Raw genomic sequence first — 14,708 nt, 5'->3', positions numbered from 1 at the left:
TTCAGTCTGGGCTAGTACAAGCAGCCACACATACACACGCATGCACGTCGTCATATGAGCGAAATATTCTCAAGCACGACGTAAAACCCAATTTCACCTCACCTCACCTCACATCCACGATTGCACTGCAATATCGATGAGAAATCAACCTCAGTTCTTAATTAAGTAAAGATCATTTATTGAGATGTCATTCTGAAGGACAACGAGCAGTTAATGGCGAACAATGTTGGCAACAATTGATCAGGGGAATAACCACAGTCCAATATACACTAATAGATTGCATGTCCGGTAGGTGCCCGTGAACTACAGTGTGAACTATAGAACAAAAATCGCTATACATGTATAACCACATTAAATTTCCCGTGAGGCAAGGAGAAGAACACAAAGTAACGACAGTACCCCAAATTAGGTACTTGTAGATCGCTAGTGAACTTCGATTAACAATTAGTGTTAAGAAGTGAGGGTATGTGTATTGACAATAGAGTAAGCTTGACCTCAATCGAATAATTCAGAGTGGTCTCCCCTTACATAGAAGTCCCAGTCCCAGAACAATGAACGTTACTGAATGCCTCAGTGCCTTCTTTCAAAATATCCTTAATTATCTCGTGGTGTGATTCAGCACAGTGCTAATCAGTACGCCTCGACTGCTCAACGATTTTACAAGGCACAAAATTTGATCGATTTCACTTGAGCATTTGTGTCCCACAAGAGATGCGAAACGAGGCCATGGGAGCAAGCTGGAACACTTCCTTTAAATTGTTGTAGAGATTTTCATCAATACCCTTTCTTGTAGATATTTTCCATTTACGTGGAAATACAATTTTCATCGGTCGACTTCCACGTGTCACTTGAAATGTTTCAGTGTGGTTTGCTTCATCAGAAGAGATGTCCGCACTTCCGTATAAAACCCTTACCACAGACAGATGAAATCTCGCCTAAATCTCGTTTTCAGCTGAAGAAACGAGTCTTTTTTAACGCTTCATTGAAAATTGGCATACAACAAGAGGTTTACTGATTACAGTTTTTCATACGGGACATTGGAGGGTTCGACCCTCGCTCTTTTCTCTTCACAATCTGACGAAAGGAACACGAAAATCAATTAGTTTCTGTTAAGGACCAACTTTGAACAAAAAAGTTGTGGGTGCAAAAACACGAACGTTACGATGTTTCAATTGTTGAATACGTCCTTGAGTAGTCCCTCGAATCCGTTGATTCCGAAAGTAGAATCCGAGAGGGCTCTTCCTTGCCACTTCCAACAGAATCCACAGATTCGTGTGATCTTTCCGTCAATAATATATAGAAGATGGTGTGCGCGTGTGTGTGTGTGTGTACCGTAATAAGATCAGGTAGTATACCTCAAACCGGGTATGACATTATCATCAGGTTTGAATGAGACCTCAAACCAGGTAATACAATCTCGATTGGTATGAGACCTTCAGCAGGTATGACCAGCTCGAATGGTATGAGACCTCCACCAGGTATGACAATTGTGAATGGTATGAGACCTGCACTAGATATGACAATTTATATTGGTGTGAGACCTCCACAAGGCTTGACCGGTAAGATACCTCCACCAGATAGGACAAACTTACCAGGTATGCGACTTCCACCTGGTATGATATTCTGACAAGGTATGCCACTAAAACACTTATGGCATCAGGTATGCTATTTCTGGATCTCTTCTCACTTTACGTTAAGCCTACGTTGCACAGCCCTTCCTGGTGGGATTATTATCAGTTCGAGGACAGGAGAACTTGTTTCCTCAAAACCGACCATTATTGGCCATGCGTTTCACTGACACTCCTTGGGTATTTCGGGTCTTCACATTGAAGGCCCGGGATCAAGTGCCAACTTGAGAAACTTCTAGTGTCACAGCCCGAAATATAGCTGGAATTCCCATAATCTCTCATTCAGTCTACGTACAAAGTGAGCAAATGAGTTTGCTTTACCACGGCATTCCACTAAATCCCTGTTGTATTGCCATATGCCAGCCAAAGTGGTGCAGTATTGAATATTCCCAACAGTAACTCTCTAAGGAGTAGTAAGTTTCAGTTTGTTTTTAGAGATAATGTGAAAATGAATAAGTTTGGCCTGAGTAACTGTGTGACATATTTATGAGGGACGAAACCTCGAAGTAATACAGATCAGAGTCCTTTTTAACTAAGGTGAATCCAGCGAACACGACAAGGTTTCGGGCCCGCATAACAGTACCAACAACGCACATCCGACCTCCGATGTTTGGATAAAAGGTCATTTGTTGCAGAGATAGACAAGAAATCGATCATTTGTCGTTAAAACGCCGCTTGTCCTGTTAAAACAGTGTGTTTGACTGCCCTTCTTTAGTGATAAAAGTAGTGACCCAAAAGATAGCATGTCTTGAGCAAAAGACCCAGTGAACCTTTGTCATAATTTACTGCATAAACAGTGAAGGGCCTAGATTTCCGAAGCTCTCTTAGAGCTAAGATAGTCGTAAGTTAATGTTAATGTATGTCAATTACGACCATCTTAACACAAGGAGAGCTTCTAAAATCCATGTTCAGGGAACTACTGAATACATGCTGGGTTATCCTTAATACGAAACAATATGTCAGGATCAGACTATAATGCTGTGGATAGCTCCGATGCCTTACGTCGACTTACCGGACGTATCGCTATCCTCTATCATTAACTTGGTATTGCTATAAATCATGTATGGGGATTTTTAGGTATAAGTTAACGGGGACCGAGGTTTGAACATCTTGAATTAAATACGCTGCAAGTGTCAATTGAGTCCTGTTCTTGTTTTAAACAATTGTTAGCACTCGTCACGTTTCAAATTTGTTGGCATTGTTTTCGTTGGAGAGTGAGTGAGTGAGTTAATATTTAACGTCACATCGGCAATATCTCAGCCATATCGTGACGAAAACAATTCATACAAATGAAAAATAAAATTATTTTGAAGAGTAAAACCTGTCGACGATGGACAGTAAAATTACGAGAGTATGACAGATACGAATATATAACTAAAACATTTTAATTAAAGAAGACAATACAGTATAAATCACGGGCTATAGCTCATCAATAACTGAAGGTAGATCACCATACTAGGGACCATGGGGACTTACAGTGCTTTTGCTACCTGCATAGACCCTAGTTGGATTTACACCATCCCTCCAGCCGCTGCCGATTGTAGGAAACGTTAGCCGAAATTTGAAAATAGATAACTGTCATCTTATCAATGGTAGTATAAATTAGCTACTGCGAATGTTAGTGGCTGTATCCTCAAAGGGGGTTAAAGTATCATAAAATTATTGTCCCCCCTGAGAGGGTACGTAAGTCCCAAAACTTTCAAAGTAAAATTTAAACTTACCAGATTTTTGTTATTTTAAACATATTTTTCAAAATATATCTAATAATTCTATTTCTTTTAAAAAACAAGTATTAAATGATAATTTACAGTATAAAAAGTATTCTTTATTGTTTTGACACTGCAATGTATCTATCCCTTGTGATGGAAATATCAATACAGTCAAGCATGACATGCTTTCGTTGGATAATCTGGACGATAGAATTATGTTATGTATTTTGGACCCACTGATAATTATTCCGGGGAATGGCTTCCAAGCACTGCTTTAAAACAACCCATATTAAATGAACAACTGGACACTAATTTACCCAAACGTATATGTTTTGTGGGTTTTTTCAGCACATCACAGTGCTGTCATCTATGTATATCTGAGGTGAACCCAAAAACAAATAAATATACTCTGAGGGCTTACTAATTCACCCTCACCTCAATTGCACTACGCAATAGATTCAAATCTGCTCCTGCTATCAAAGGGATTATTAAGTACGTTAACGGAAGACGAATTTTAACAGCTTTACTATCCATGCCTGGAAGCATGGGTTCTATGAAGGGCGTCACTCTAACAGATAACCAGAGGCGGCAAAGATTGGGGTAGGCGCCATTGGTGATATACCGTATTTGCAGCTTAAGTAAGAGGTTTTGCCTTTGAACCACACATCGCTAGCCACGTGATGGTATGCCTGCAACTCTTGACCATGATAGGTATAGGGTCAGTAGTGTGTAGGTGCAGGGCGGCATTAATCATGATTCACAAATGAGATTTGGTTATTTGTTATTGACAAGTCAGTGATATTTTGATGTAATTTGGCGTTCTGTCGTTATTTGATTAGTTGTAATAATCTGCACAAGTTTTGTAATGGAAGATGACAATGTCACACTTCGTGGTGCCCCTGTAGTCGTTGAATGTCTCCGACAACATGGCATATTGACACTGGACAGGCCCGCTAAGCAACCTGAAATGTCCCCCATAGGGCATCTGAGGGATGTTCTCGGGAGGGGAGTGTATCCGGTTTCAAGGCAGAATGGAGGCAGTACGAAAGGTGATCTAAAGTAAGATTTTTCGAAGTAACACCTTCACTATCATTTCATTACCTCTATCCCAATACGTGTGTGCGAGCGTGCGCGTGTGTGGATGTGTGTTCGAAAAACGTGGTTATCTTCTTTACACAAAAAAACCCAAACGGTTTCAATCGCAGGTTGTGTTAAGTGTCTGATAAGTACACTGGCGTCTGTAACGACAAACAACCAGCTGTCCTGCAATAGTATGACTTATAGAAGAACCCAATAACTTGCATCAGGTGAATTGGCTCATAAACGTTATCATGACAATCAAGATGGTCTTGCGTTGTAGGTTTCGTATGTCACACATATCTATAAATTCCAGTCACAAGCACCATCTGAGTCTCTCAAATGACCAGTGAAGCACAACTAACCGTCTTTTTTTAACAGTTTACTCTTGCAAAAGCATGATAAATCCGCTTCTCAAGTCAATATTAACAATTCCAGAGACTCTATTTTAAGAAACAGTTAAAGGGTACGACCCGGCTTTTACTCGGCATCAGTGATGAATCTTCTCCTATGGGAGATGTTAACACACTATAGTGAAGTTCCCCAGCTCTTTCGCCCTGGGACGCCATGCTAAATGATATCATACGCCAAATTGAAGATTTTACGGCCTTTTTTCATTATTTTCTGAAAACGAAAATTGATTTTTTTACAACTGGATAGCACTAGTTAATTGAAAAATGTAAACATTGTCATATTATCTGATGTGGTTGCCTGTTTACTCATCACCTGATGATACCATCGACCTGATAACTAAGATTAATCGCCACATTCGATCGATTGTTACCCTTTTCCCCTCCGATTCAAATGCCAGTGCACATACAAATTGCTGTATCATATTAAAGAGGCAAATGTCAAGCCTTTTGCTATAGTTTAGCAGTTTTTAAATAATTGACTACTTGATATACAACGTATATTAACGATCATATATTGATTTCATCCGTCAATTTTACCCTTTCAGTCGTAGGGCTACTTTCTTTCAAAACCAAATTGAAATATGTAAGAACCAAATCGTTAAAAGGGGCTATTCAATGAACTATTCAATATTTCAAACCTAAAAATACACTATTCAATGCAACTAAGAAGGAAGCAAGGGATTATATTCCCTTGAAAAATGATTCACCTTTATGAAATTAACTCGCCTGTTTGATTATCTCTTCCACTGTTTCGGACCAGTTCCCAGGCGGTGTATAATTAAACAAGATTGAGTTAATACTTTGAAGCAAGGGCATACTTATCTACAGAGGAGCGTCCATCAAGCTGAGTTCTGGAAGACTCAGAGAGAAGCTTCGTTAGTTCCTCGCCCCTGGCCATGACGCTTTGTGTTCTCCAAAGAGTTTGAAAACAATCGTCTGGCGATTACCCATAAAAGCCGACACACACAAAGAAAGAAGCGAGCTGGCCTGGAGGGATACTGTGTGTTATTGGGGAATAAAAGAACTGGTCTTTTTGATCACATGGTCAACAATGGTTCTGGAACGTATATCGCATCTAGTAATATAACTAATTAGTGTTTTCACTGTGTCCTTTCACGTAAATTAAATCAAATCATACGCATGTTTGGCGGAATTTAGAAAAAGAAACTTAGCTAACTCTTTGAGTATTGCGATGTATGCATCAGTTGATTAAAGACAAAAACAGGCCAGCTGAGAGATCTTCATAATGATACTTTTTTTTAAAAAGGTATGATTTAGCTGACGCCGATAGTTGGTTAAGAAAAGAACTAATGCAACGTTTTCATAGCATTGCTGCACGCGAGAAGAAGCATCACGCAACGTTGGTCCAGGCCGTCATCTCTGACGTGTGTCAGAAACCTATGGCCCTGGAATCGATTCGCTATTCGCCATACTTTTGGTCAAACTGTGCATCACTTCGGATAATTATCTACATTGGCAGGGTACGCAATCTTAAGACCAGGGTTGGTTGCATAGAACACAAGATCTTTAGAATTCCATGTATATAATTGTTCCCAGTGCCATTCGCCTGTCGAAAGAGGCTCTTTAAGTGTAAAGGTGGTCAGGCTCTATCTCTTCTGGTTTAGTGTTATCATACTCTCCATGCTGTGGATCGTTGCATTGCTCTTCACGTGCCACACTCATCATATCGCTTGAATATAAAGGTTTGGCGATACCAAAAAAATGAAATCCACCATAGGAACATACTATATAATTATTGACTTCTAGTAAGGTTGATTCATTGATTTATCGACATGTCATATTGTCATATTGTCACATGTCCAGGGTCAATAAACCATTGCATCAACCGAACTGAAGTCAATAACTGTTTTATTATGTGACAAAAGTACTGTTCTTCTGTGACATAGGAGAGACTCAATATAAGCTGGAATAGGCTTACAGCTTTCAGAGGCGGTATTAGTAAATGAAAGCATTTTTTAAAAATTCAACTTGTGTATTATCACAATCTTTTAGATATCTTTCAACAGTCAATAACATTTCAACATCTTTAAAATATCACAGTTCAAATATTTCAAGTCTCAATTTCAGCAGTACGGAGTTCACAGCTGGAATATCCCAAATCTATCTTTAGCCATGGGAGGTGCTTGGATTGTTATATCAACCTCTCGCGACGTGGCGAGATTGACATCGCTTAGCGTCACAGCTGTCATGTGACCAAATGGGCCAATCAGAAGGGCGGAAATCTACCCGTCATGTAATAATGTCGTATAACACCTTTCTCATTACGATCAGATCACTTACTGTGATAGGATACTTCGGTGATGAATAAAAACGAAAAAGTCCGAAAGTGACAACTGCAGCGGCACCACTATATTGTTGCTGACATATATAGTTCCATATATCCGATCGGTTCCGAGCGCCATGGCATCTGCATATGAATGGAGTATGAGTGAGTGAGTGAGTGAGTTAAGATTTTAAGTCACATCGGCAATAAAAACAAATTATAATTTCATAATAAATAATGGTAACTTATAAAACCCTATCAACGAAGGACTGTGAAATAACTAGTTTCAAATTTCAATTTAAAACTAGTAATGAACTCTAAAACAGTTTAACTATATACGACAATAAAATATGAAAACAGGCTATAGATTGCCAATAGCTGAAGGTACATCACTATACTAGGGACCTTGGGGACTTACAATACATTTGCTTTCTGCATGAACCCTAGCTGGATTTACACCATCCCTTCAGCTGTAAGCAGGTTTAGACAATTTAGCCATTAATTAAAATAACATATATTCTACGGTTAATAAATAATGGTATGTTTAAATTTACTTTGAATGTTTTGGGACTTACGTACCCCCACGTATGAATGGAGTGCCATCAACCATTTCTGTCGGTTTTCGTTACATTAATTTTGGTTAAACTCATAAGGCCGAATAGTTTTAAAAGTTGAAAGCTGAACCCTGACGGATTTTGGACGGAAGCAGGGGGTCTCACAATTTACTAAGCGTTCCGTGGACGGATCTTTAAACCGAGGTGTACGTGTATCCTAACGAAGGGAGATGTCATCATGGACTGAAAGTGGATCCACAAAAACGCACATCATAACGTAGAGGTACACTATATGTACATTTATCTTCGACATAACACCACATAAGATAGTTTGATGCAATAACATTGCTGACTCCACGCAATCCCTCTTATTCAAATACGCCATGAGATGGATAGCCGGGTGGTTACAGCACTCAGTCACTCAATCAGTCATTGCTCCTTGCTTCGTGTCCAGCCGAAACCACCAATAAACGTTACTACTGTTTTTGAAATGCAACACGATAGGTAATACGTTTTTTAGAACTTTTAAGTTCTGCAATCTGGCTACATAATCATGCGATCATTTGCATCGCGTGCACCCTGCGTTCTTCATATGCACCTTTTAACATCCCATATTTCCCTTTCATATTTTTAAGTTCAACATCATGATAAAATATAAAAATCTGTGCTAAATGCTAAAACGACAGGATATCCTTCGAATTGGAAACAGCTCTGAAAAACTATGAGCTTCTAGCCATGTTAATTGCCTGTAACTTGCCTTCCATCGTGCAATATGCGTTTTAAGCATTTATTGACGATTTCTGCTCTCCGTGCAGCTTTATTTGACCATTCTTTTAGCAATATGTCAATGCTCTTTGAAAACGTAGGCGCTCTAACCACTATGAAGCAAAAAGGATCCTTCGAGCGATATTGTTAACGTAGAGCGCTTTAGGTGAGTGGAAAGAAAAAAGTTTCAAAAAATTAAAATTGTTGATAAAATGCGAAAGTGATCACTTGTGGCGTCGCCTTTCTTGGAATACTTTCGCCCTCTGTTTTGTTTCCTTGATAATAGTTCGCAAAGGTTTGATATGCGGAAGTTACTTATGCTGTTCCCTTGAGTCGTCTCACGCGAGTAATAAAAGCAGCTCCATCACATCAAAGGGACGTCTTGGCCCTTTAAAACGAGGGCGCAAGTAAAACTCGTAATAAAATATTTGTCCTTCCTGAAACTGAAGACATACATGGCTCATTTTTTTAATTCGTAAACAAACTGAGAAGCATATTTGTCAGTTCAGTTTTCCTTGCACTGTTTCCGATTTTTTCGTTCTTGACTGCAAGGTCATCTCCATGCTACCATACATGTTATATTGACTTCAACTGCATGCCACGTTGCGTAATATGGAAGAACCCATTACGACTGGTTGAATTCTTCTGATAATGCGTCCAGAAAACTATTGAATATCCTGATTCTTGTCTATAGTCAAACGCAATACAATAATGTGATGTGTTGATGGCATTTCCAGCTAAAACAAGGATAACTGGATGAGAGACATCACACCCGTGTGCTTGATGAAATCCGACAATATCTCTGAATCACCTTTGTTTAATTCTGAGGATATTACTCGGTTGTACGAGTAAACGCTGCATGTAGTAAATTCTTACCTTAGCATCATTTCTTGGAGCATCGAGGCTGTAAGAAGCCAAAGATGGAGCAGATGACATCATACTGCCCTCATACCTGTAAACATATTTTTCGTGTGTCGCACACGAGAGCGTTGCCATGGTTCTACTCCATCCATTAATCAACGACGATTTTCGGCAGAATCATATTCCGTAACGTAAAGTTATTACACGCATCACTTCACCAACATTTCTTTTATGGTTAAAGTATGAAGAATAATGATAATTATTATGGATATACAACTTCTTTTATTCTGTGGAGGCGACGTTTCGACATAGATTCTAATGTCGTTGTCAAGCAAGTGATGGTTCTAACATGCCCATCAAAGAAGTCATGGTTAAAGTATGGTTGAACAGAATGTACTGATATTTGAAACCAGCAAGCAACCTCCTCCCAACAATTTACCCAACTTGGGCCTTCGGTGCTCGAAGCTCCCTTCAATTTCCGGATACTGTTGCAAAAACATTCTCTATTTTCTTAATTTAAAAGTAGATCTCAAGACAAAAAAAGTCTTTATGAGAAGAATCACACCGTGATTTCCCCATTAATGACGAAATGAGATTTCTGTTCAATAACGAAGGCGCTCCCATCAAGTACAAGTTTGTGAGGGCCACGTTCGTTCATTTACTGTCCCAACAGGATTAAATTTGCCGTCGGCTGTGTCGCAGCTCCCACCATGGTCTGTAGTTGAAGCAAAGTATATTGCTTGCAAAAGGGAGATGTAGCGGATAAAAGAGACGGAATGATAAAAAGTACTCTCATTTCAATTCAAGAGACAAGGTAATGGTTATTGAAGGCAAGTGGAAGCAATGATGACAAAAACAAAATTTGCGTCAGAAAACAAATTGTACATAAAACTCCGTCTGCAGAAATTGTGTTTGAACCATACGAATGGTCGAATATTTCAATGGGCTGTGCCTTGATTTATTAAATCAACGAAGCAACCGGATTCATCAAAAGGAGTGAGTTAAGATTTAAAGTCACATCGGCAATATTTCAGCCATATCGTGACTAGAACAAGTTATAGATTTATAATGATAAAAAATAAATCAACGAAGGACAGTAAAACAACTAGAGTATCACAGATATATATTTGAAACTAGTGATTAAATCTAAAACAGTTTAACTATAGAGGACGATACAATATAAAAACAGGCTGTAGATCGCCAACAACTGAAGGTAGATCACCAGTTGCAGACTAGGGACCATGGGTCATCAAAAGGACATTACCATCATTTCAATACAAGCAACAATATACTGGTTACTGAAGACAACGTGGAAGTAGTGATGTATTTAACTTCACTAAAACAATTGGAATGTACAAATACAATAATACATTCTTTGAACAATAGAAACGCACAGGGAATAGTGAGAATGGCGTTGATTTTGTATGAATGAAACATCAAGTTTGCGTATACATAACCGAGGTAAACTTATGCGGATATGTGCAATACTATACTATACTATACTATACTATACTATACTATACTATACTATAACCAGTAATACATTGTATTTCACCTATTAGCATAACATTTATAAAGACAAGGATCAAACGGATAGTTTATCACTAAACAATTGATAATACACGGCCGAATGGTCAGACTCGAAAAGCAAGTCGAAAAGAGCATTGATAATATTACTTCCCCAGTGTTCGTTTTGAGGTGTGATGATTTATTGGTCTAAGCTGTAATGTGTTTGGAGAACAATGCATGTGTGCTCTTTGCTAACCTGTTCATTGTTACTTCATTGTTATCCCCCGCAACGCGTTTTGCGGGGGATATTAAAATGGACTCCGTCCGTGTAGTTTTGGTATTCTGAATTAAATATTTTTGGCGTTTCCAGGGCAACAAGTTTGACTTAGACTGAAATTGGTGGTAGTGCTCTTTTCCGGAGCAGAACTCTAAAACCGTTCAATGTTTCTTCACCAAACTTGGCACATAGATTGGTCTTGTGGTGTACTGGTGCCTTTAGGTAGTTTGGGGTTTCTGAATAAAATATCTTTGCATTTCCATGCCAAGCAGAACTTTTAAAACCTTTCAATAATCTCCTTCCACCTTTCTATATACACACCAAAACTTTTGACATAATCATAACTCGTAGACATATTCATGAAGAGTATTTTGCCATTGCGGGGGATATTGATGACTTTGTCTTCTTGTTGCTTTTCTATCCAGCTGATGAACTGTGCAGGAAGATACAGAAGCTTACTATACCTCTCTCAACACTTCAACTTTTGAGGTATATGTCAATATGTAGTGTGAAAAAGACCAGAAGAGGCTGTCGAGGTGGAAACAAAATAAAAAATCATGTAAACATTTCCCCTACCTTAAAGACTTCAAAAACAAATATTGGAGTGCTAAACGCCAGATCCGTGAAACCTAACTCACCTTCAAGTGATAAGGCCAATTCAATAAGGGATTTGCTGTTTGACCAAAAACTTGATATCCTGATTTTAACAGGACCAAGTGACGGTAGATAGCATAACACCACATGGATTCAAACTCGCCTAAACTGCTAGGGCGGTAAAGCGTGGTGGTGGTGGTGTTGCTATTCTTACAAGGACACTTTGAAATTCTCTAAACTAGTTCCTCCACAAACCTTCCTATCTTTTGGGACCGCCTCCGTGGTGTAGTGGTTAGAGCGTCCGCCCGGAGAGCGGAAGGTCGCGGGTTCGATCAATATGGTACTTGTTGGTCCCTGCCTGGCGCTCGGCATTAATGGGTTCAACAAGGACTGGTCGGCTCGGAGTCAGTATAATGTGTCTGAGTGGCGTATTCATGCTTCACTGCGGCATGGCATCTCAGTGGGCTAGCACTATAAAACCAGCTTACGTCTGGGCTAGTACAAGCAGCCGCACATACACATACACACGCATGCACGTCGTCATATGAGCGAAATATTCTCAAGCACGACGTAAAACCCAATTTGACCTCACCTCACCTCCTATCTTTTGAAAGTCTGATCATTGGACTTGAGAATGACAGTCAGACACTGATGGTATGTGCAATATATAGGCCTCCCGATAGAACGTGTCACGATGGAAAAGACTTTCTTACTGAGTTTGCCTGTTTTCTGGAATTCCTTAACAGTGTCCCTGGTAAACTTCTGATATTAGGTGACTTCAACATACATGTTGATAATGTTCATCTCTCAGATACAGAAGAGTTTTTGTGTATTCTTTCCTCACATGGACTCGTTCAGCATGTCTCTGTTCGAGAACATACTCTAGATCTCATCATCACTAGAGACGAGGAACTCAACTTAAAGATCACCGGCGTTGATCAGTTAGTTCAATCCGATCATTTTGCTATCCTCGCTAGAGCAAGCTTTTCTATACCCAGAAGACCAAGACAGGAACTATCATTCCGGAAATGGGATTGTATCAGTCTTCCGGTTTTGAAGTCAGCTCTTTCCACAGTACTTGAAGGATAATCTGAGCTTAGTGTTGAAGCATGTGCCTGTCGTTATGATAGTGAAGTCCGTAAAGTCATTAATGACCTTGCTCCGATATCCAAACGTATTGTAACAGTTCACTCAAAAGAACCTTGGTACAATGACAAAATCCGGGCAGCAAAACAGTATCGACGACAGTTGGAGAGGCGGATGAGATCGTCTGATCTGGTAGTCTTCAAAGAGATGCATTCTGCCCAGCGCAATGCTGTCAATGCCCTTGTATACGAGGCAAAGAACACCTTCTACAATGATGCAATTGCACAGTCTAATGGCCAAAAGGATCTTTATCGACTGTGTGACAGACTTTTGTTCAAGAAGCATTCAAACCCTCTACCAAACTATGACTCTAAACTCGAAATGGTAAATACATTCTACAAGTATTTCACGGAAAATATTGAAACTCTTCGTTCCAGTCTGGAAAGTAGAACTGTGAGACCTGTTACCACCATCCCCACCAGTGGCGTTCCTGATAATCATACATCACTGTCCTCATTTTCCCAGATTCACGAGAACGAAACCAGGAAACTTATCTCTCTATGTCCAAACAAATCTTGCTACCTGGACCCGTTACGACATGGCTCCTCAAAGGACTGTCTGGATGAGGTTGTTCCTGTGATGACTCACATTGTAAATCAATCCTTTCTTGAATTTTCTGTTCCTGCAGATTTTAAGAAAGCTTTTGTGTCACCTTTGCTTAAAAAAAACAACTGGATGCAGAGGTTTTAAAAAACTATAGACCTGTATCCAATCTGTCGTTTGCATACAAGTTACTTGAACGAGTTGTTGCTTCACAATTAAACCAGCATCTGAAGAGTACCGGTCAATTGGAAGTGATCCAGTATGCTTACTGAAAAGGGCATAGTACTGAGACTGCTCTTGTTCATGTTCAGACCGATCTTCTCCAGGCTGTTGACAAAGATGGTGCAGCAGTACTCATACTCCTTGATCTTTCCTCTGCCTTTGATACTATCGATCAGGGAATACTACTTCGTACTCTAGAGGATAGATTTGGGGTTCCTGGAGAAGCGCTACTCTGGCTAAATTAGTATCTGTCAAACAGATACCAGGCTGTGCATGTGGATGGTTGTAGCTCTTAAATGACAGAGCTCAAGTATGGTGTTCCTCGAGGTTCGGCCCTGGGACCTATACTTTTCACGATGTACACCTCTCCACTTGGAGATATTGCTAGAGCACACACCTTTGCTTTCATCTATATGCAGATGATACACAGCTGTATCTATCATTCAAGCCGAAGGATAACACCTCAACCAATACTGCTTTCTCCAGAATTGCAGAGTGCACAGAGACATCAAGACTTGGATGACCATAAATTTCTTAAAGCTGAATGAGGAAAAGGCTGAGAGGCTTGAGATTACATCAAAAGCCATGAGACCAAAGTTAACTCTTCACATTCTTAAGTTGTCATCTTGTGTCATCGAACGTAGCCAGGAGGCTAGAAATCTGGGTGTCATGTTTGATTCCACACTCATTGCTGAATGCAATGTGGGCCGGGTCTGCAAAAAGGTTTACATGAATATCCCAAACATCAGTCAGATACGACAGTTTATCAACAACAAAACAACAGCTTTGCTCGTTCAAGCCCGTGTAATCTCCCATCTGGATTATTGCAACTCCCTTCTTCTCGGGCTGCCAAAACGTCTTTAAACTTCAGAAAGTCCAGAATTCTGCCGCTTGACTAATCAAAAGAACCAGAAGATCAGTACATATCACCCCAGTCCTGAAAGATTTCCACTGGCTCAAAGTTGAGGACAGAATCAAGTTTAAAGTGATGACTCTGACATTCCGTGCTATCCACCGCGATGCTTCTCCGTACATTTCTGAACTCATCCAAGAATACAAACCTGAGAGAACTCTACGTTCCTGTAACCAGTGTCTTTTGAAGCTTCCGTCAGCTCGTACATCATTT

At 39.7% G+C, this 14,708-nt stretch overlaps 1 long non-coding RNA gene across 1 annotated transcript; it reads left to right on the top strand.

The window, feature by feature from the left end:
• Nucleotides 1–446: 446 nt before the first annotated feature.
• Nucleotides 447–13,807, top strand: LOC124257148. The gene is made up of 4 exons (XR_006893191.1): nt 447–457; nt 513–516; nt 3,127–3,132; nt 13,700–13,807. It is a non-coding gene; the product is annotated as an uncharacterized LOC124257148 (long non-coding RNA).
• The last annotated feature ends 901 nt before the right edge of the window (nt 13,808–14,708 follow it).

The sequence above is a fragment of the Haliotis rubra genome, unplaced genomic scaffold (genome assembly GCF_003918875.1).
Source record: "Haliotis rubra isolate DU_JTF1 unplaced genomic scaffold, ASM391887v1 Scf65, whole genome shotgun sequence".
NCBI lineage: Eukaryota > Metazoa > Mollusca > Gastropoda > Lepetellida > Haliotidae > Haliotis > Haliotis rubra.
Note: the sequence above shows the minus strand (reverse complement) of the source record. Positions and strands in the feature narration are given on the sequence as shown.